This window comes from Piliocolobus tephrosceles, chromosome 2, assembly GCF_002776525.5.
Source record: "Piliocolobus tephrosceles isolate RC106 chromosome 2, ASM277652v3, whole genome shotgun sequence".
NCBI lineage: Eukaryota > Metazoa > Chordata > Mammalia > Primates > Cercopithecidae > Piliocolobus > Piliocolobus tephrosceles.
In genome coordinates, this window is record NC_045435.1 from 109,848,472 (window position 1) to 109,870,014 (window position 21,543).

At 39.1% G+C, this 21,543-nt stretch overlaps 1 protein-coding gene and 1 non-coding gene across 10 annotated transcripts in view; both read left to right on the forward strand.

Moving 5' to 3' along the window:
* TBL1XR1 (TBL1X receptor 1) overlaps nucleotides 1-21,543 on the forward strand; it is a 181,997-nt gene that overhangs the window by 52,562 nt on the left and 107,892 nt on the right. Inside the window, exon 1 of one of the 9 annotated variants that reach the window (XM_023184793.2) lies at nucleotides 21,107-21,127. The exons of the other annotated variants lie outside the window; for them this stretch is intronic. The gene's annotated coding sequence lies outside the window, so the exon portion shown is untranslated. Of the gene's footprint in view, nucleotides 1-21,106; nucleotides 21,128-21,543 lie in introns of those variants that run through there. 9 annotated transcript variants of the gene reach the window in all.
* Nucleotides 17,698-17,801, forward strand: LOC111521438. The gene has a single exon (XR_002724953.1). It is a non-coding gene; the product is annotated as a U6 spliceosomal RNA (small nuclear RNA).

Consider the following 21,543-nt stretch of genomic DNA (forward strand, 5'->3'; position numbering starts at 1 on the left):
ACTGAATTGAAACCTAAACAATTGGATAATATTCTCAGATTCCCATTACCTTGAAAGTTTGCTCATTTACCTACTTCATAGGGTAGTTGTATTTTTAATAAGATAAATATTATCTAGTATTTTACTCAATTTTCGCTGTGCACAGGCACTGAGTGAGCCAAGTGCTTTTCACACGTAACAAAAAATTTAATTTCAAAGATTAGCTGATAATTAAAGTGGTTGACATAATATCTTTTGCCTATAATATTCCTTCCCTTTTTTTTTTTTTTTTGATTTGTAGATTTTCGTTATTCACTGTAGTGATGTTCTTTATAGTTAGTTGCCTTGAACACTGAATTAGCAAATACTGAGCCATCGCTCCTATGGGAATATACAGGGTTAGGTTCCTGTAGGCCTCAGTCATAACATTTTTGTCAGCTGGTCAATAGTAACTTTGTGTGTTTCTATTTAAAGATACCTTACTCATATATATTTTGTTGATTGATTAATATTGCGTTTAGAGTCAACAGTACTAAAACTCATATGAACAAAGCTTATTTCCCACACATATTTTCTCCACAGCCTTCTTGCGCTTAGCAATACTAGATAGCCCTAAGCATAGTGTTAAAGTGCTATTTTAAATAGTGAAATGACCAGCAGAAAGCACAAACATGCACAAATGTGGCACTAAATAGACCACACAGAGGACATTTGTTTACGATATGATGGCTGAAACAGGGCAGAATGCTGCCTTTTTTGTCTTCAGGTGGGTAAATGTGCAGTGGTCACTTCAAATTCTTCACCATTTTGTGCATGTTCGCATGTGGCTGCAAAAGTGCTGCAAGTATTAATTTTGGTGCAAGCAGGCAAATTCATAAATGTGAAATCCATGAATTGGTGAGGATTGACTGTATTTCCCTTAATGCCACTAATTTATTATTGTAAATTTATTTTTAAATTTTTATTTTACTTGCTTCTTAAACTTATTTATTTTAATTGTAAATAGACATAAAAATTTACTATATTAATTGTTAAAAAATGTATAGTTCAATAGTGTTAACTAAATTCCTACTGAGGTAGGAGATGGGACTTGACTCCAGAGGTGTGGCTTTGCACCAGATTGAAGACTAACTGAAGCAGAGACGAGGCGAAAACACCTCTCCATAAAGACATGCCCACCAGTGTCATGTCAGTTTGTCATTGCCATGGCAATCCCTGGAAGTTTCTGTCCCTTTCCCTAACAATGACCTAGAAGTTACCACACTTCTAGAAATTTCTGCAGAACCTATTCTTTAATTTGCATGTAATTAAAAGTAGGTATAAATGTGACTGCAGAACTGCCCCTCAGCTGGCACTCTGGTCACACTGCTTATAGGGGAGCCCTGCTCTGCAAGGAGCAGAACCTCTGCTGCTGCTTCCACAAAAGTTGCTGTCAAACACCACTGGTTCACCCTGAATTCTTTCCTGGGTGAAGCCAAGAACCCTCCAGGGCTAAGCCCCAATTTTGCCTCTTGTCTACCCTGCACCACAGTCAGTCTCCAGTATTCTTCATCCTGCAAAACTGAAACTCTGTGCCCATTAGGCAACTTCTCATTCCTGTCGCCTCTAGCCACTGGCAACCACTATTCTTATTTTCTGTCTTTATGAATTTGTGTATTATAGGTACCTTATGTAAGTGGAATCATGTAGTGTTTGTCTTTTTATGAACTACCTTAATATACTTAGCATAATGGCCTCACAGTCATCTATATTGTAGCATGTGTCAGAATTTCCTTGCCTTTTAAGGCTAATATTTCATTGTATTTGTAAACCATGTTTTTTTAATCTGTTGATGGACACTTTGGTTGCTTCCGACTTTCTGCTGTTGTGAATAGTGCTGCTGTGAACACGGGTGTACAAATATTTCTTTTGAGATCCTGCTTTTTTTTGGTCCACTAACAGTTTATCTTTTATATGCCATACATACACATTGTAAAAATGAGTGAAGCAACCAAATGGAACAGATGTACACTGTAAAGTGATATGTTGAAAGTTCTTAGTTTGAGCTCATTCTATTCACCAAATACAGCTGTTGTTAAGACTTCAATATGTAACCTTTCAAATGTTTTTTATGCACTTTCAGTGTACATAAAAATGTGAAAAATATTTAATATGATTTATAGGTAGTTTAATAACACTTGAGATCGTATGCATACTGTTCTGTTGATAACCTAATACGTTGTGTTATTCATGTAAATACTGTATTTTGTTCTTAACTTCTACCTGGTATCCTGACTGTGTACCATAACGTTTTAGAAATCAAAATCAGTTTTTAAATTATTTAAAAGTAATGCATGCATACAGCAGAATCTCCAAACAGGATAGAATGGTATGAAGATAACTAAGACTATCTTTTTCCCCCATCCCCAAGTTTTCTAGAGGCAGCCACTTTTAATAGTTATTTCTTGCTTGCTTTATTTTTAAATGATAAATTATACTAAAGAGTCTATTAACTGTGGGATACATTTCATTTGAAAGCTTTGAGAAAATTAGTGCATTTATTCTTACTTACATTTTCTTTTTCCATTTTCCATATCTTGTAAAAATATATTATTTTTACAAGATAAGGATTAGAGCAGGGGTGTCCAATCATTTGGCTTCCCTGGGCCACAATGGAATAGGAAGAATTGTCTTGGGCTGTATGTAATGTACACTAACGATAGCTGATGAGCTAGAAAACGAAATTGCAAAAAATCTCATAATGTCTTAAGAAAGTTTTTGTGGGTTGGACAAGCTTGGATTAGCGATTGCAGCTATGTGGTTTTGAACCTACTTTTTTCCTATAGGATGATTTTTAAAATTGAAAAACAGAATTATTGTTATGACTGTTATTCACTTATGAAGAAGGAAAGGAGAATCTCCCACTGTCAGTGACAAGGGTATACTCTTGTTTTCTTTTTCACTTGTTACTTCTGGTTCATACTCAAATGCCACTGTTCCATGTCATGTTGTGTTTTCTTGGATTCCTTTTTTGTTTTGCTGCTTTACCTTTTCAATTTTTTCATATAAGTAAAATTTCAGTTCTTGAATGTCTGAAAATGCTTTTATTTTTGACTCAGTGGCAAATCTGACTTGACAGCAATGCTTTCAACCTTTTTCATGTCGTAAATTGATAGAAAATGGTAATATTTATATGGTGGATGATACTGCTTGTTGCAAAGGCCTCTGGATGCTCAACTGGTAACCTGTTGGCAGCACACATGTTGGGGAAGCTTTGAGTTACAGGAATATACTTTCAAGGTATTTTCTTCTTTTTTTGAGATGGAGTCTCACTCTGTCACCCAGGCTGGAGTGCAGTGGCGCCATCTTGGCTCACTGCAGCTTCTGCCTCCGAGTTCAGGTGATTCTTTTGCCTCAGCCTCCTGAGTAGCTGGGACTACAGGTGTGTGTCTAATTTTTGTATTTTTAATAGAGACTTGGTTTCACCATTGGCCAGGCTGGTCTTGAACTCCTGACTTGGTGATCTGTCCACCTTGGCCTCCCAAAGTGCTGGGATTGCAGGCGTGAGCCACCACACCTGGCCGTTTCAAGATATTTTTCTTGTAGAACTTGGTGGGCACTGCTATATTGTCTTCTCGCACCCATTATTTCTGATTAGAAGATGAGTGTTAAGGTGATCCTAGGTTTGTTCTGGAAGCTTTCTTGGCATTCTGAAATTTTACTGGCGAGAATCCCGTTATAGGTATTTTTCGTTTTTTTTAGTGTTACTCTGTAGTTTTTCAGTTTGACAACTGAATCATTCTTCAACTCTTCGAAAGTTTAACTTGCCCCTCCATCTCTCTCTGTTCTTCACTTTTGGATGTCTTATGTTGTAAGTGGATGTTGGACTCCCTAGATTGTCACATTTTCGTTTTTTTCTTACTATATTTTTGGTTTTTTTGTTTTACTTTCTGGGAAATGTTTATATTCTAGGCAAATGAATTTGGTGTTTAGTTATGTCCCATTTTGTTACACAGTTGAGTTTTTTATGCTTAAATTTTTTTTTTTTTTTTTTTTTTTTGAGATGGAGTCTTGCTGTCTTACCCAGGCTGGAGTGCAGTGGTGTGATCTCAGCTCACTGCAACCTCCCGTCCTGAGTTCAAGAGATTCTCCTGCCTCAGCCTCCCAAGTAGCTGTGGCTACAGGCGCGCGCCAGGACTCCCAGCTAATTTTTGTATTGTCTTTTTTCTTTTAGTAGAGACAGGGTTTCAGCATGTTGGCCAGGCTGGTCTCGAACTTCTCACCTCAGGTGATCTGGCTGCCTTGGCCTCTCAAAGTGCTGGGATTATAGGTGTGAGACACCACTGCCGGCCAATGCTTTACTAATTTTATAGCCATTGCTATGTGTTTTTTTCTTAAATATGGCCAAGGTTTTGTTTTGTTTTGTTTTTAAATCTTGCAATGTGTTTTTTGAGTCCCTGTGAGGACATTAATGAGAATTAAAATATGTTTGTCTGTTCCATGATTTCTGTATGTTCCTCTTACACCTTTTATACTATTAGGTTTTGGCAAACTTGTGGTACATCTTGGTTAGTGTTGTTAGTTAAAGTATGTTTCTGTTGCAGTATGTATAATGGTTCTTTTTCTATGAGGCTTCTCTCTTGAATAGTAGTTTTGGTAACAAGTTCTGTGAAAGGGGGTCAGGTATGGACCAGCAGTGCTCCTTCTAGGGAGAATGGGTGAGGAGTCAGCAGGCACACGCTTGGGATACTGTGGTGTCTTCAGTACTTCCAAGGAGCAGTGCTTTGGTATATTTCACTGAAATGGTGAGAGATCCCTTCCTCTTTCCCTCCTTTTTCTCCCTTTTTGCTTCCAGCTCCTTTTATTTCTCTCTCAGCATTAGAGGTCTGGTGTTGCCTTCATCTTTCTGTTGTACTGTTCTCTCCTGCCTGGCTGCTCTCATAGAAAGCATCGTTATGCCCACTTTTTTTTTCCTCCCAGACAGGGTCTTGCTCTGTCACCCAGGCTGGAGTACAGTGATGTGATCATGGCTCACTGCAGCCTCAACCTCCCAGGCTTAAGTGATCCTCTCGCCTCAGCCTCCCAAGTAGCTGGGATCACAGGAGTGTGCCACCACGCCAACTAATTTTTTTACTTTTTATAGAGATGGAGTCATACCATGTTGCCCAGGCTGGCCTCACACTCCTGGGCTCAATTAGTCCTCCCATCTCGGCCTCTCAAAGTGCTGGAATTGCAGGTGTTGGCCACTGCGTCCAGCCAGTACCCACTTTTTATAGAGATTCTTTCTCTGGCTTTATCCTTACCTTTAAGAGCTGCCACCAATCAGCATCTCTGTTCACAGGGTCAGAGGATGGGGTCATCTCTCCAGAATGTGGGTAACGCAGTGCCCTGATGAAGTACCATCGTTGTTTCCTTCTCCTTGTAGTTGTGATTAGTATGTAACTTGGAACTTCTTTAGTGCGGCCTTGAAAAGACTTTCTTGTCTTATACGTGGGTTTTTTTCTCGTCAGTCTGTTCTTCTTTCTTTTTTTTTTTTTTTTTGAGACGGAGTCTCGCTCTGTCACCTAGGCTGGAGTGCAGTGGCCGGATCTCAGCTCACTGCAAGCTCCGCCTCCCGGGTTTACGCCATTCTCCTGCCTCAGCCTCCCGAGTAGCTGGGACTACAGGCGCCCGCCACCTCGCCTGGCTAGTTTTTTGTATTTTTTAGTAGAGACGGGGTTTCACCGTGTTAGCCAGGATGGTCTTGATCTCCTGACCTCGTGATCCGCCCGTCTCAGCCTCCCAAAGTACTGAGATTACAGACTTCAGCCACCGCGCCTGGCCTTCTTCTACTTTCAACCTGACCAAAATTCTTTAGAATTTATCATCATCCAGTGATGTCTGCTCGCTTTGCAACAGTGCTGTTTTTTCATTTTACCTTTGAGATAGTGTCTTGCTCTGTCATGCAAGCTGAAGTACAGTGGCATGATCATGGCTCACTGCAGCCCCAACTTCAGGCTCAGTTGATCCTTCTACCTTAGCCTCCCTAGTAGCTGGGACTGCAGGTACCACTACCATTCATGGCTAATTTTTGTATTTTTTTTTTTTGTAGAGACAGGGTTTTGCCATGTTGCCCAGGCTGTTCTTGAACTCCTGGACTCAAGTGGTCCACCTGCCCCAGCCTCCCAAAGTGCTGGGATGACAGACCTGAGCTGGGGACCCTGGCCCATTATTTCATTCCCTTCATTTTGCATGCGGCCTTGGGAAGGAGGAGCAGTAAATACCTTTGTCTGCCTTGAACTGTAATTGGCTCATTTATGACTGCAAATGTTCCCATATCTCCTTAAAAAATGTTTGATTTTGTTTATTTATAATTAATTAACTAATTCATGTATTTATTTTGAGACAGAGTCTTGAGTTCCATTACCCAGGGGAGTGCAGTGGTATGATCACAGCTCACTGCATCCTCAACCTCATGGGCTTAATCAATTGATCTTCCTGCCTCAGCCTCCAAAGTAACGGGAACTGCAGGCACACGCCACCACACCCTGCTAATTTTTGTATTTTTTGTAGAGATGAGGTTTTGCCATGTTGCCCAGGCTGGTCTCGAACTCCCGACCTCAGGTGATCCACCCGTCTTGGCCTCCTAAAGTGGTGGGTTACAGGCGCAAGCCACCATGCCATGCCCGGCCATGTCTTTCTCTTAACGTACATTACTTCTTTAGTATGTGGTGCCTTAGAAGAATTAATCAGTCATCTTCCCCCCACCCCCATAATATATTAATTTTAATATATGCCATAATGCTTAGAGCTGTTTTCTGGGCTTACGGCCTGTTACAGAAGTAAACATGCATAGTCATTGTCATATTGCTTGCTGTCACTTGCTGAGTGCTTTTTATGTATATAAGGTTATACATGTGAGTGAGGTCATCTTTTTTTAAAGACAGTATATGTTGGAAGATATTTATCTAATCACTCATGAAAATGGTCAGAAAACTGATAAAATTGAGTAATTATCTTCAGTGAAGCATAATAAAGCTTTTTGAAACATTTTTGAAAATGATTTAGTAAAAGCCCTGGGGGAAGAGAGCGAAAGACAGGACCAGCCAGTTCGTTTTTCTTCGTTGCTGTATTAAGGATATACACTGTAGTTTTAGGGCACACTTTAGCAGGGGAGAAATATGGTACTTATGCTCCAAATGCCTTTTTACGCAGCACCTTTTAAAGCCTGTTTATCTATTTTTGATAATGTGTAGGACATTAATGATAGATTTTATTACTCAAATGTTTTAAACATCAGGATTTTGATTAAAAATTGAGAGGATGTCCAGGTGTGGTGGCTCATGCCTGTAATCCCAGCACTTTGGGAGGCCGAGGAGGGTGGATCACTTGAGGTCAGGAGTTGGAGACCAGCCTGGTCAACGTGGTGAAACCCTGTTTCTACGAAAAATACAGAAATTAGCTGGGTGTAGTGGCTGAAGCCTGCCTGTAATCCCAGCTACTTGGAAGGCTGAGGCAGGAGAATCATTTGAATCCGAGAGATGGAGGTTGCAGTGAGCCGAGATCCACACTTTTGCACTCGAGCCTGGGCAATATGAGAAAAAAAATAAATACATAAATAAAATTGAGAGGATATGTCAGTACTTACAACAGTAAGGCAGTGCTTATGTCTGTGGCTTTTGGACTTTTGGACTGTGATTCACAGTAAGATGCATATCTCTGCCTTGTACATATATGTATATAAAACTGAAATTAGTTTCATGAAACAGTATTTGCCCTTCATGTGATGCACTCATATTGCATTCATTAAAAAAGGATATGGCTCACTAAATTTATTTTATGATCCACAAACTGATTGTGACCTGCAGTTTGAAAACCCCTGATTTTAGATACTGATCTATTGGAATAAAGGGAAGATGGAGAGATTTGGATTCCAGTAGATCTTGGTTCTTCTAGCTTAACAGTTTTAGGTAATTTCCTTATTTGGAAGGAATAGAAAGCACTCGGGTTAATCCCAGAAGGCCAGTTCCAGCCCTCTGGGATTAACCTCCAGAGTGCTTTTTATTTACATGGTTTTTTAAAAAAACAACCGTCCGCCTGAATGTAAATGCCAGTAGAGCAGGAATCTTGTCTTTGTTGGAAGATATCAGTGATTTCATTACAGTTGCTTATTTTTGCGGCTGTTAGCTGAAAATAATATCTTGTTAGCTTGGCTGTGATCACTAGAAATACATACAAAGTGAGGCCTTGTGTGGTGGCTCACGCCTGTAATCCCAGCAGTTTTGGAGGCCGAGGCGGGTGGATTACCTGAGGTCAGGAGTTCGAGACCAGTCTGGCCAACATGGTGAAATTCCATCTCTACTAAAAATACAAAAAGTAGCTGGGCGTGGTGGCGCACCTGTAATCCCAGCTACTCAGGAGACAGAGGCAGGAGAATCACTTGAACCCGGGAGGCAGAGGTTGCAGTGAGCCGAGATCGCACCACTGCACTCTAGCCTGAGTGACAGAGCAAGAGTCTGTCTCCAAAAAAGAAAATATATATGTATATGTACACATACACACACACACACACACTGCCTTGCAGTGCCAGGAGTGATAGATTTAATAATTAGAAGCCTTTTATTATCGTCATTATTTTTAATATATACCAGTTACTAGATTAAGTAGGCTCTGAGGTTCAACTTTATTCTTGCTTTTAGAGAGACAACATGCTATTACTATAGAGACGTACAGACATAACTGCCATACAGGGTGAGGTGGATGTTAGTAGAGTATGTAAGAGGTATTGTAACCTAAAGGAGGAAGTCAGGGTAGGGAAATTACAGATGTATTCCATATTTAAAAATTTTAAGGAACAGAATCTCTTAAATTACCACCAGCTAAATGGGGTATTTCTTTAAGGAAACATAAGGGGGAAAGACCATAATTATCTTAAAGCTGCAAAGCCAAGTGTTTCAGGAAATTGTAGTACTGTTTTGCCTATAACTGATTGTTTTCACTTTCTGGCTTCATGGATAATTGGCATGTGTTCTAGAATGTAGCACATTCTTAGGGACTGAATTATCATGTATTCCCCTTAGCAGCGACAGTACTAGGCTTCCAAATCTAGTATTCTGCCATAATTCTGTTTTCTCTCTTTCTCCCTGCTCCCAATAGACCAGGCTTTCCTCTGATTTATGGTTCCTGTTTGTTGCTATGTGACTTGTGCTGACCTCTTTCACAGTCTTGGTTCCTTGACTCCAGGTTTTTTGTTTGCAAGCAACAGAAATAGTCTAGTTATCTGAAGCAAAAAAAGGGAAAGATGGGGAAGTTCATTGAATTAACGAAAAACAGAGGAATAAAGAATCTAGGTCGTGGACATTGCAGTGGGCTGACTTGGCAGTGGTTAAGAATCAGTTTGAATTATTTTCCTGTATAATTTCTCTCTCTTTACATTCACATATCTAGGAGGTTGTCTGATTTGGCTAGCTGGAGTTATGTTTCAGGCCTTTGCCCGGGGAATAAAAGGGCACTGTGATTGAAAATTCCAAGACTGTGCGGAAGAAACTATGTAGTTTCTCTAAAGCAAAAGCAGAAGACAAAAAACAACAGACATCCAATATATAGTGTTAACATGGAGTGTTACTTTTTTTTTTTTGAGACAGGAGTCTCACTCTGTTGCCCAGGCTGGAGTGCAGTAGCACGATCTTGGCTCACTGCAGCCTCTGTCTTACCCTGCCCAGTAGCTGGGATTACAGGTGTGTGCCACCACGCCCAGCTAATTTTTGTATTTTTAGCAGAGATGGGGTTTCACCATGTTGGCCAGGCTGGTCTCGAACTCCTAATCTCAAATGATCCATCCGCCTCTGCCTCTCAAAGTGTTGGGATTACAGGTGTGAGCCACCACGCCTAGTGCATAGAGTGTTACTTCTGTGCATATATGCGTATATGATGTAGAATAATATGTAATGTTACTTTGTGTGTGTGTGTATGAGTGTAAAAAGTGAGCAGAACTTTGATGCAATGTGCAATGAAAGCTCAGGGTGTATACCTTGAAACTATGTCATATTGTGGAGGGGGTGGTAAATACAGATAATGTCAACCCGAGGATTTTGGATTCATTTATTTATTTTATTTATTTATTTTTTGAGACATAGTTTCGCTCTTGTTGCACAGGCTGGAGTGCAGTGGTGTGATCTCAGCTCCCTACAGCCTCTGCTTCTGAGGTTCAAGCTGTTCTCCTGCCTCAGCCTCCTGAGTAGCTGGGATTACAGATGTGCCCCACCATGCCTGGCTAATTTTTTGTATTTTTAGTAGAGACAGGGTTTGGCCATGCTGGCCAGACTGGTCTCAAACTCCTGACAGGTAATCCTCCTGCCTTGGCCTCCGAAAGTGCTGGGATTACAGGCATGAGCCACTGCGCCTGACCAATTCATTTATTTTAAGTAGTGAAATTACTTAATATCTCAGAACATTCTTTCTGGAGGTAGTGTATTTATGGAGGTAAGGGTGAAGGGCTGTGTGAGCAGATACAGGCAGCAAGAACAGTAAGAAAGCTATTGGGTTGAAATCTGAATTTATAAGGCTCTGTGTGATCTGCCCCTGCCTACCTCTGATTTAATTTCCTACCGTTTGTTGCTTGCCACTCTGTAGCCACCCTTTACTTTTGTGGGAGTCACACTTGTTCTTGCCTTAGAGCCTATGCACTTGCTGTGGTTCTCTCTGCTTAGAATTCTCTTAACCTCTGGTTGTCACTTTGTTGGATTCTTGTCATTTGTACCTCATTTCATGTTCCCTATCTCCTTTCCTGGCCATGTTCTCTAATCCTATTTTGCCTCTATGGCTTTTCACTATTATATCATTTGGTTTTATTTTTTTAACCACAGTTATTACAATCTGTTAACCTTTTTTTTTTTTCATCTCTGTTAACAGTGACAGACAAGGTTTGATTGCTAAAGAAAACTCACATGATCCAAAGTAACAGTGCTCATCAATCTGTGGTGTATTGCTGAAAAACGATACTTAAAACAAGTGCTTTCAAGTTAGGTTGCACATCACAAGCAAAGGGTGCCTCCCATCGATGGACCTGAAGAGGCTGAGTGTGAGGTTCAGTTATAGGGCCATATGGATGTCTTTCTTTCTTGGATCAGGGTCACTGATGTGTGCAGAGAATACCTTGGAACCAGGGATCCCACAGTGGAGTCTCAGTGGGGCTTATATTCCTGCTGGCCACATAGGCATATTTTTGCTGCATAACCAGCCTTAATGGCAGAAACCTCTAGGGGCTCACCAAAACCAGGTGCAAATGATCAATCTCACTGTTAACAGTAAACAATGCTGACAAGACGGTACAGACAGGCCATAGCTCATGGGATTCATGGTTTCAGACCAACATTATTAATCAGTATGTTTCATGCTTTGACCAGGTATCAGTGCCATGCCAATACCTTTCTTATTTCAGGAATATACACAGGACAATTCCAGCCTTCTGGGAGTGCTTTTTGTTTCTTTTTCTTTTTTTTTTTTAAAAAAAACTTCCACTAGAATGTAAATGCCAGTAGAGCAGGAATCTTGTCTTTGTTGGAAGATGTGATGATTTTGTTAATGTGTTTAAGATTTGACAAAGGATATTCAGGGCCGGGCGGGGGGTGGCTCATGCCTCTGATCCCAGCACTTTGGGAGACCAAGGGGAGTGGATCACTTGAGGCCAGGAGTTTGAGACCAGCCTGGCCAACATGGTGAAATCCTGTCTCTACTGAGAATACAAAAATTAGCTGGGCATGGTGGTTCATGCCTGTAATTCCAACTACTTGGGAAGCTGAGGTGAGAGAATTGCTTGAACCCGAGAAGCAGAGGTTACAGTGAGCCAAGCTACGATTGTGCCATTGCACTCCAGCCTGGGCAACGGAGTGGGACTCTGTCTGAAAAAAAAAAAAAAAAAAGGATATTCAGAGTGACAAAGTGTTTTTTCCATTTAGGTTTTTTTTTTTTTTTTTTTTTTTACTTTTCTTTTCTCAACTTTTAGGTGTGGGGATAAGTATCTTTGGAAGACTAGGTACTTTATGCAGTGTTGGGCTCAGGCGGCAGTGAGTGTTAAGGAATGGGTATAAAAGTGAATGTGATTCTGTTCCCTATCTTGCTATTTCTTTGTTTTTCTTGGACTCTCTCTTAAGGGTCTTTATGATAAGGCAAATACCTTTTGACTTTTTGTGTGTGTGTTGCTATGTGTCTTTGAACGAAGAGTTAGACATTCAATATGTTCTTTTTGAAGTGTCTCCTACACTTGACATAGATTCCCCTGATTTGCTGAAGAAATTCTCAATATATTCTCTGAAACCTAGTTTCTGTTGCCATTGTGCGTGATAAGCCTCAGTAAATTTAAAGAATTTTGTTTTTTTGAGACGGAGTCTCACTCTGTCACCCAAGCTGGAGTGTAGTGGCGCGATCTCGGCTTACTGCAGGCTCCACCTCCCGGGTTCACGCCATTCTCCTGCCTCAGCCTCCCGAGTAGCTGGGACTACAGGCGCTGGCCACAGCTCCCAGCTAATTTTTTTCTTTTGTATTTTTAGTAGAGACGGAGTTTAACATTTTTTATTATTTCAGAGACAGGGTCTTGCTAGGTTGCCCAGCCTGGTCTCATACTCCCTTGTCTCAAACAAATCCTCTTACCTCAGCCTCACAAGCAGCTGGGACTATAGATGCAAGCCTCTGTGCCCGGCTCAGTAATGTAACCAATTTCACAGTACCTCTAAACCCCAAATATGGTGGCCTTTTTTTTTTCCCCCCAAAACATTTCTAGATGGATCTTTTCTGAGAAGTTAATTGTTTTAGACTGAACTTTGATCATCCCTTTACAGGTCTATTTTTGCCTCCCTTTCAGGTAATTATTTTTTTAACTTGTTTTGAATACTTGAGCATTTTATATGGTTCAAAACTTAAAATGTACAGAAGTGTATACAGCAAAAAACCTTTCCACATCTGTCCCCTAGCCACTTGGCTCACCTCTCTGGAGTGACAGGTATTATTAGTTTTTTGTGTGTCCTTCCAGAGATGATGTTACTATATACAAAAAAGTATGTAACATGCTCTCTCCCAGCATATTTCCCAAAAACATTGTAGAGCATTATATGCACTGCTTTTATTGCCTAACTGTCTTTCCTGGTGGTCATTCTCAAATCGGTATCTGAAGAGTTTCTTCATTGTTTTTGTTTTTTTTTTTTCTTAACGGAATACTATTTTATTGTAATATCACCAAGCCCCTGTTGATGGAGAATTTGTTGTTTCTTTTTCTTTCTTTCTTTTTTTTTTTTTTTTGAGGCAGAGTCTCGCTCTGTCGCCCAGGCTGGAGTGCAGTGGCGCAATCTCAGCTCACTGCAAGCTCTGCCTCCTGGGTTTACGCCATTCTCCTGCCTCAGCCACCCAAGTAGCTGGGACTACAGGCGCCCGCCACCTCGCCCGGCTAGTTTTTTGTATTTTTTAGTAGAGACGGGGTTTCACCGTGTTAGCCAGGATAGTCTCGATCTTCTGACCTCGTGATCCGCCCGTCTCGGCCTCCCAAAGTGCTGGGATTACAGGCTTGAGCCACCGCGCCCGGCTGTTGTTTCTTTTTCTAATGCAGCAATGAATAGCATTGTATATAAGTTATTTTGCACGTGTGCAAACATTTTGATGAATAAGTTCCCCACAGTAGAATTTCAGGGTCAAAGGATATGTGCATTTTTATTTTATTTATTTATTCTTTTTATTTTATTTTATTTTTGAGATGGAGTCTCAGTCTGTTGCCCAGGCTGGAGCACAGTGGCGTAATCTCGGCTCACTGCAACCTCCGCCTCCTGGGTTCAAGTGATTCTCCAGCCTTGGCCTCCTGAGTAGCTTGGCCTATAGGCGCGCACCACTACGCCCAGCTGATTTTTGCATTTTGAATAGAAACGGGGTTCGGCATATTGGCCAGGCTGGTGTTGAACTTCTGTCCTCAGGTGATCTGCCCACTTCAAACTCTCAAAGTGCTGGGATTACAGGCATGAGCCACTGCACTGCATTTTTAAATTTCACTGCCAGGTTGTCTCCATGGAGGTTGTGGTTATTGATACTCCTACCACCAGTGTGTATTATAACACTATAGAGTGTTATAAAGCTTTTTATCTTTGCCAAACTGCTAGATAAAGAATGATATCTTGTATTTTTTTTAAAGATATGCTTTTCATTATGATATGCAGAATACATTAAAAGGTACAGAATACAGATGGGGAAGTTCACAAATTGGACACACCTGTGTAACCACTATACCAGTCATTACTCTATCCCCAGCCTCTGGAAAGGTAACCGTTATCCTGACTTAAAGTATATATTCATTATTCTTGTATTTCATATAATCATACAGTATGTGTTCTTATTTATGGCTTGTTTTTCTCATCATTATAAGAGATTTATTTTGCTGAGATTCATCCAAATTGTATCAGAAGTTCTCAGTGAAATCTTAATTTGCATTTCTCTTGCAGGGAGGTTGAGCACTTTTTAATGTTTTAAGCCTTAAAATTTTTATTTTCTGTAAGCTGTTTAAATTTTGTATCCTTGAGTGGGGAATCATTTTCTTATGGATCTTGTTACATGTAAAGGAAGCTGATTGTCTTGGATATGAGTTGTAGTTGTTTTCTTCATCTAGTCCTGCCTCTTGATTTTGCATATGATAGTTCTTGCCATAAAGAATTTAAAAAAAAATTGTAATATTATTTTTTGTGGCCATTTACATTTTTTCTCAATTACTTGTTTTCTCCTGTGGACCTACTGTCTTTTGAGCATCCCATAGCCCTTGTTAGATTACACTTTAATGTCATCAAAGATTAAAGTGCAAAAACCCTCTCTAAAAATGACTGCTGAACATGAAATTTGAATTGTGTATAAATGGAGTTATAGAAGAAATAGCTGATGGGGAGAATGTTGCAAGTCTTCATATGCAGCTGGAGAAGCTTAGTGAAGGCGAATTTGTGGACATAAATGTACATTATGTCCAAGTGGTTGTGATGACAAAGACGATGGCCTCATAAGAAGTGTCACTGGCCAAAAACTCTCAGAGATATTTCAAGACATTGAAAATGCAAGGATAAAATGTTAGAAGCTTTAGAGAGTTGTGAAAATGCCCCCAAGAAATTTCCCCAAGAAATAGAAAAGATGTTTGCTCTGTGTCATAAGTGGCCAAGTGCAGTGGCTCAGGCTGGGTGCAGTGGTTCATGCCTGTGATCCCAGCACTTTGGGAGGACGAGGTGGGCAGATTGCTTGAGCTCAGGAGTTCTCAACCAGCCTGGGCAACATGGCACAACCCCATCTCTACTAAAAATACAAACATTAACCGGGCATGGTGGGATGCGTCTGTTGTCCTAGCTACTTGGGGGACTGAGGTGAGAGGATCGCTTGAGCTTGGGAGATCCAGGCTGCAGGGAGTTGTGTTTGTGCCACTGCACTCCAGCCTGGATGACAGAGCAAGACCCTCTCTCCAAAAAAGAGGAAAAGATGCTTGCTCTCTGTGTCATAAGTTATATGAGAAGAAAAGTTGTTATTCAAAGTTCTCGATAAGCTATTTACCAAGAAATAAAACAATTCACGTCGGTTCTAATGTTTTAGATTACAGTGTACTAAAAGAATGATTTTTTTTTCCCTTTTTTCCCTGAGACGGAGTCTTGTTCTGTCACCCAGGTTGAAGTGCAGTGGTGTGATCTTGGCTCACTGTGACCTCCACCTTCTGGGTTTAGGTGATTCTCCTACCTCAGCCTCCTGAGCAGCCAGGACTACAGGTGTGCACCACCACGCCCAGCTAATTTTTGTATTTTAGTAGAGATGGGGGTTCACCATGTTGGCCAGGCTGGTCTCGAACTCCTGACCTCAAGTCTTTGGCCTGCTTCAGACTCCCAAAGTGCTGTGATTACAGGCGTGAGCCACCACGCCCGGCCCGTTTTACAATATTTTAATTATACATTAATAACTGATAGTAAACATTTTTAATATCTTGATGAAATTTTTAAAAGTAATGGAACAATTCACACTGATTAATATCACCTTGTTCAGTTTCAAATCTTGGTGTTTTTTACAGTCCCACACTACCATCCAAAGTGTGAACTGCTGGTATATGTTTAAACAAAAAACCTCCCAAACTCCTTAAAGTGACTTAATAGTGTTTCAGGCAGTGATTTCTTCGTTGTCTTTTCTAACCTTCAGGTCCATCAAAGATTAACTAGAACTGCATGTTTGGTATGCTTTTCTTGTACTTAGGACTTGAGTTTCTGGAGCTGCTGTAGATCTCAGTTCTTCCCTAAATTGCCAGATGTTGATACTAGTAGTCTAATGAGCTATGTGAAGAATAGTACACAAGATAGCAAGTAACAACAATGATTGTAATTCAAAGTATTTCTTGAGCACCTGCTGTATACCGGGTACTATGTTTTTAGGTTTTGGAGATAAATAACATTAGGTCCCCTGTGTTCTTTTTTTTCTTCACACTCTATAAAGGGCAGACAGATTAAAGGATAGTAGAAGGAATTATATCATAGAATTTTTAATGATATTGAGAATTAGAGATAATTTTAAACACTTTTAAGATGTTGCAATTCTGTGCTGTTTTATATGGTGTTGGAGATACCATAAAAGAAATGACTCAAGGGACTTGGTGGGAACTAGATATACAAGTTGAGCTTCTGTATGTAGGTCAGGTGGCAGTCTGTTGAGATATATGCCATAACACAAAGAGTTTTTTAATGTAAATGATACATTATGGAAAGAATTATACTTGAGCAGCAGGTTCTACACTGATTGTAATCTATGGCAGATTACTCTTTAAAACAATCAAACTTTTGTATTGTTGAGTGCATTTTATGAGAAGAGAACTATAGGTTAGTTCACCAACTGAAGAGTTACACTGTTTTTGCTGAAACTGGGTTTTGCTGAAACTGCCTTTCTAATGTTCTTATTCCTTAAGCCTAAACTTACATGGTTAAATATTACAATTGAACATTATGTACAGTCTTTTGAAAAGGATTTGATTTGGACATTTCTCTGTAAAAGCTTGACTTGTGCCCCCCCCCCCCTTTTTTTGCTGAAAATGGGGGATGAAATCAAGGATATATTGATTTTAATTATTTACTACAGACATATTTATCGACTATTTATGGAGAGCCAGTGCCAAGAATTCTGAGGGATATGAAAATGCCTATCAGTAGGCTACCATGGAACTTAGGTTAGTAGGTGAGAAAGTCTTGAATGTGAATAGCTAAACAAGTAATAAAAGTTGGCAGTGTTTAATGGGTGTTAGAAGTGATGACTTAGGTTCAAAGGAATAAGCAATTATTTCTAGCTGGAGGAATCAGAAGGCTTCATGGATGCAGGACTTGAAAGGCATCTTATGGGTGTATTAGTAGAAGATATACTAATTGGAGCAGACAACACTGGGAAAGTCCTGATGATTTAAATCTTCTCTGATGTATCTTACATAACTGATGTTTGGTAAATGATGTTTAACAAATGATTGGATTGTTAATATTACCAGTTTTTGATATTAAAAAGAATATTGTTGTGTTAGATGATTCAGGAGAGTATTGTAGTTCTCAAAACGTGATCCTTGACAGCATCAACATCTCCTGCTAACTTGTTGGAAATGCAGATTCTTGGCTGCATCCCATATTTAGTCATTGAATCAGAAAGTGGTGTGGGTTCCAGCACCCTGTGCTTTAACAGGTCTTATTTTGAGAGAGGCATTTCTACTTAATGACTATCTTTTTAAAAATGCGGTAACTGATGCTCACTTTGGCAGCACATATGTTAAAATTGGAATGATACAAAGATTAGCATGGCCCCTGCACAAGGATGACACACAATTTTACGAAGGTTTCATATTTTTTGTTACACACTGCATGCCTGTATCAGAATGTCTTGTGTACTTCATAAATATATACACCTACTGTGTACTTCAAAAAATTAAAAACAAAATTAAAAGAAATGTATGTGTCAACTTCATTGGCTAGTAATGATTAATAGCCCATTCCGTAATTTGATTAAAAGTCATTCCTTAGTTTACTATTTGAAGTATAAAATCTTCATTAGTTTGGAGGATAATTTTTTTACTTGAAAATTTGAAAACCTGGAAATTGAATAAATTAGTGAGCTATTTTAATTGTCTTGTCAGTGAATCATAAAGAAAACTGCCAGCACTTCTCCATGGCACATCAAGTATACTGGCTGTTGCCTTCTAGAATTAAAAAGTGATTTATTGTAGTCATTGGTGTATATATATATATTTTTTTTTTCATATATATGAAACATGTCCTGATGTATTTTTTATTCTTGTGAAATAAAAGACACCTGTCAGTTTTATACTAAATTTTTAAAATATCCTATTAATTCATTATTTCTAATGAAATGCTAATAATTGAGGAACTGCCAGACTGTCTTCCAAAGGACTGCATCATTTTGCATTTCCACCTGCAGTGAATGAGGGTTTCAGTTTCTCATCTTTCTCATATCCTTGTCAACCCTTAAAACCGTTCTTTTGTTGACTGCCATCCTAATGGGTGTGAAGTAGTACCTCATTGTAATTTTGTTTTGCACTTCTCTGATAGCTGGTGATGTTCAGCATATTTTCATATTCTTATTGGCGATTTGTATTTTACTCTTTGGGTTATCTGTTCAGATTTCAAAATTGGCTTTTTATTGAGTTGTAGTAGTCATATATTCTGGATGCAAATGATATGATTCATATCTGTGATATGATTTACGAAACTTTTGTCCTGTTCTGTGGGTTATCTTCACTTTCTTGATGGTGTCTTTTGAAATGAAAACGTTTTACATTTTTATGATCTCAGTTTATTGTTTTTTTTCTTTTGTTTCTTATACTTCTGGTGGCATATCTATGAAACTGTTGCCTAATCCAAGGTCATAAAGATTGACCTGTATGTTTTCTTTTAAATGTTTCAGAATTTTAACTTTTAGTTCTATAACCCAGTTTGTGGTAATTTTTTAGATGGTGTGAAGTGGGTTCTAAATTCATTTCTTTTGCATTTAGCAGTCGTAACACCATTTGTCAGTCTCAGTTACAGTGACAGATTTTTATGAGTTTTTATCTAGACTTTTTTTTTTTGAGACGGAGTCTTGTGCTCTGTCGCCCGGGCTGGAGTGCAGTGGCCCGATCTCAGCTCACTGCAAGCTCCGCCTCCCGGGTTTACACCATTCTCCTGCCTCAGCCTCCAGAGTAGCTGGGACTAAAGGCGCCCACCACCTCACCCGGCTAGTTTTTTGTATTTTTTAGTAGAGACGGGGTTTCACAGTGTTAGCCAGGATGGTCTCGATCTCCTGACCTCGTGATCCGCCCGTCTCGGCCTCCCAAAGTGCTGGGATTACCGGCTTGAGCCACCGCGCCCGGCCTTATCTAGACTTTCTAGATCTTACTAGCAGTTGAGAAGATTTTGAGTTTTACTACTCTCATTGCATTGTCCATTAAGAGAATAAATTTATTAAGTATTGAAGAAAAAGGTGCTGTTAGTAAAGCACTGTGTTCCCTTTTAGGAGTCTTTAAGGAGAAACTGGAATAGGTTTTTGAAATTGATAGGTCACAGATTTTAAAAATGAGAATGAGAGAATGGAAGAAAGACCTTATAGTAGCTAAAGATTTTCATTTCAAGCTGAGGAATTTGTTTATTTAGCCCTATAGCACGTAAGAAATAGTTATAGTCAGACATATTTGAATTATAGAGAAGAATGATTTTTCGAATAACTACTAATAGAACCATCTAATAACTTGGTAAAGTAGTGCCAGTGATTGGAGGAGCTCAAGTGAGGTTGAATGATGGGTCATTAGAAGTACAGAAATGATTTCTGCATTGAAAGCAAAGGTTGTTTACAGAGTTCTGGGATTTCTAGTTAGTCTTGTGACTATGCTAGGATTTCCATTTTCTTTCACATTTGTGAAGATTTTCTGCTTGGGATCCATCCTTCCACAGAATTCTGTCAAGTTATTGGAAGTAAAGTAAGGGAAAACAGGAGGTTATTGTCTTGAAGGATTAAATGATAGAAATACTCCAGTTTTTGATTAGCTAATGTTATTATGCCTTACGCTGAAAATTGGTCTCATCACTTGATCTAGTTCTTTTCAGTTTCTTTAGTTCTTTGTTCTCTAAGTAACACAGTGAAGAGTGAGAATGAGAGACTGTAGCAACAGTGACTGTTGAAATGAGAACTAAACATTAAAGTATCTGTCTCAAATTTGTGCATTGTTGTGGTTTGTAGATTGTGAATTGAAGAAAGCTGCGTGAGCTGTAGGAAAATGTAAATTGTGATAGTGTAAATGGAATTTGTCATCGTTTCGTGAAAATAAAGTTTACTGATTCAGGGAATTATGTTCTTAGTTTATAAATGATCCACTTGAAGAGTAGATGGTTCAGAATGTACTCAGGAGAAAACGTGCTAGTGCATATTTGTACTTTTGTGATGGGTATGTTTGAATCATATGTTTTAAGGTTTGGAAAAATCTGATTATATAATCTGATTGAGGCAAATGAATGATTTCAGTCACCTGGTTTTCAGGCAGACTAATTTGAGAATCTTTTAGCTATAAGGCTCTCAAACTTCAAAGAAAAATATTAACCAAAGCAGAATGGGAAGCATGAGAAAATTAGATATATTTTTTCTTTGAAGTGAGGTTTTTGGAATAATCTTTTAAATAAGAAAACCTTTTTGAGCTTAGCTTCTTCCATGTTTAAAATATTTATCTTGTTTGCCCAATTGTAGGGGTTTTCTCTGTTACAGATTTGAGCATAGTCTGAATCTCCTTGGTTGGAAATAATTGGCTCCAAACAAAAGCTTCTTAACAGTGATATTGGTGTAGCTATGTATGCCCAATGAGTGATGTAAATCAATTAATGTGAAGATGTTATATAACTTTTTAAGACTTGAATTTTAAACTTTTGTTAATGTATATACTTTATGATTAAGAAGGTAAGTACTGTTTTAGTATGATACAAGTTCTCCCTTGAAGTTACTGTACATTTTTTAAAAAACTATTACAATATACTAATCAAGATTTTCTTTTGTCTGTTTTTGAATGGACCTCTTAAAGATCGCTGCTGTTCACAGGTTTCTCTGCAGGATTCTTACAGGAGTTAGTAAAAGACTTCTATTTCCCCTCCTCTCAATTAAAAGACACAAGACGCATATGTACGACACAAGACAAAATGTGGGTACAATATTGTTAGTGATGTTTGGTTTTCTGTGGCTGACTTTTTTCATAATGTTTAACAGTTCTATTACTTGAATTTACAGAGGGATTCATTGTGCTAAAAAGTACCTCCATATTCAACTGTAATAAGCCACATTATTAAAACACTGTTGGAGTTGGAAGATAAACATACAGTTGATGCTAATTGTTTGGTATTTGTGGATGAGCCTGAAATGACTAACATTAATCACGAGTCTTTTCTGCACTTATGTGATCTTCTGTGCTTTGATTTACAGCTATATCCACTGTTGTTTAAAGAACCCGTTGCTCTTTGCAACTGCCTTATTTAGCCCTATCTGCTAGAAGCCATTGATCCAAGAACTCTGCTTTTCCTCACACTCGACTTTAATAGCATTATGAAAGCTAGCCCAGTA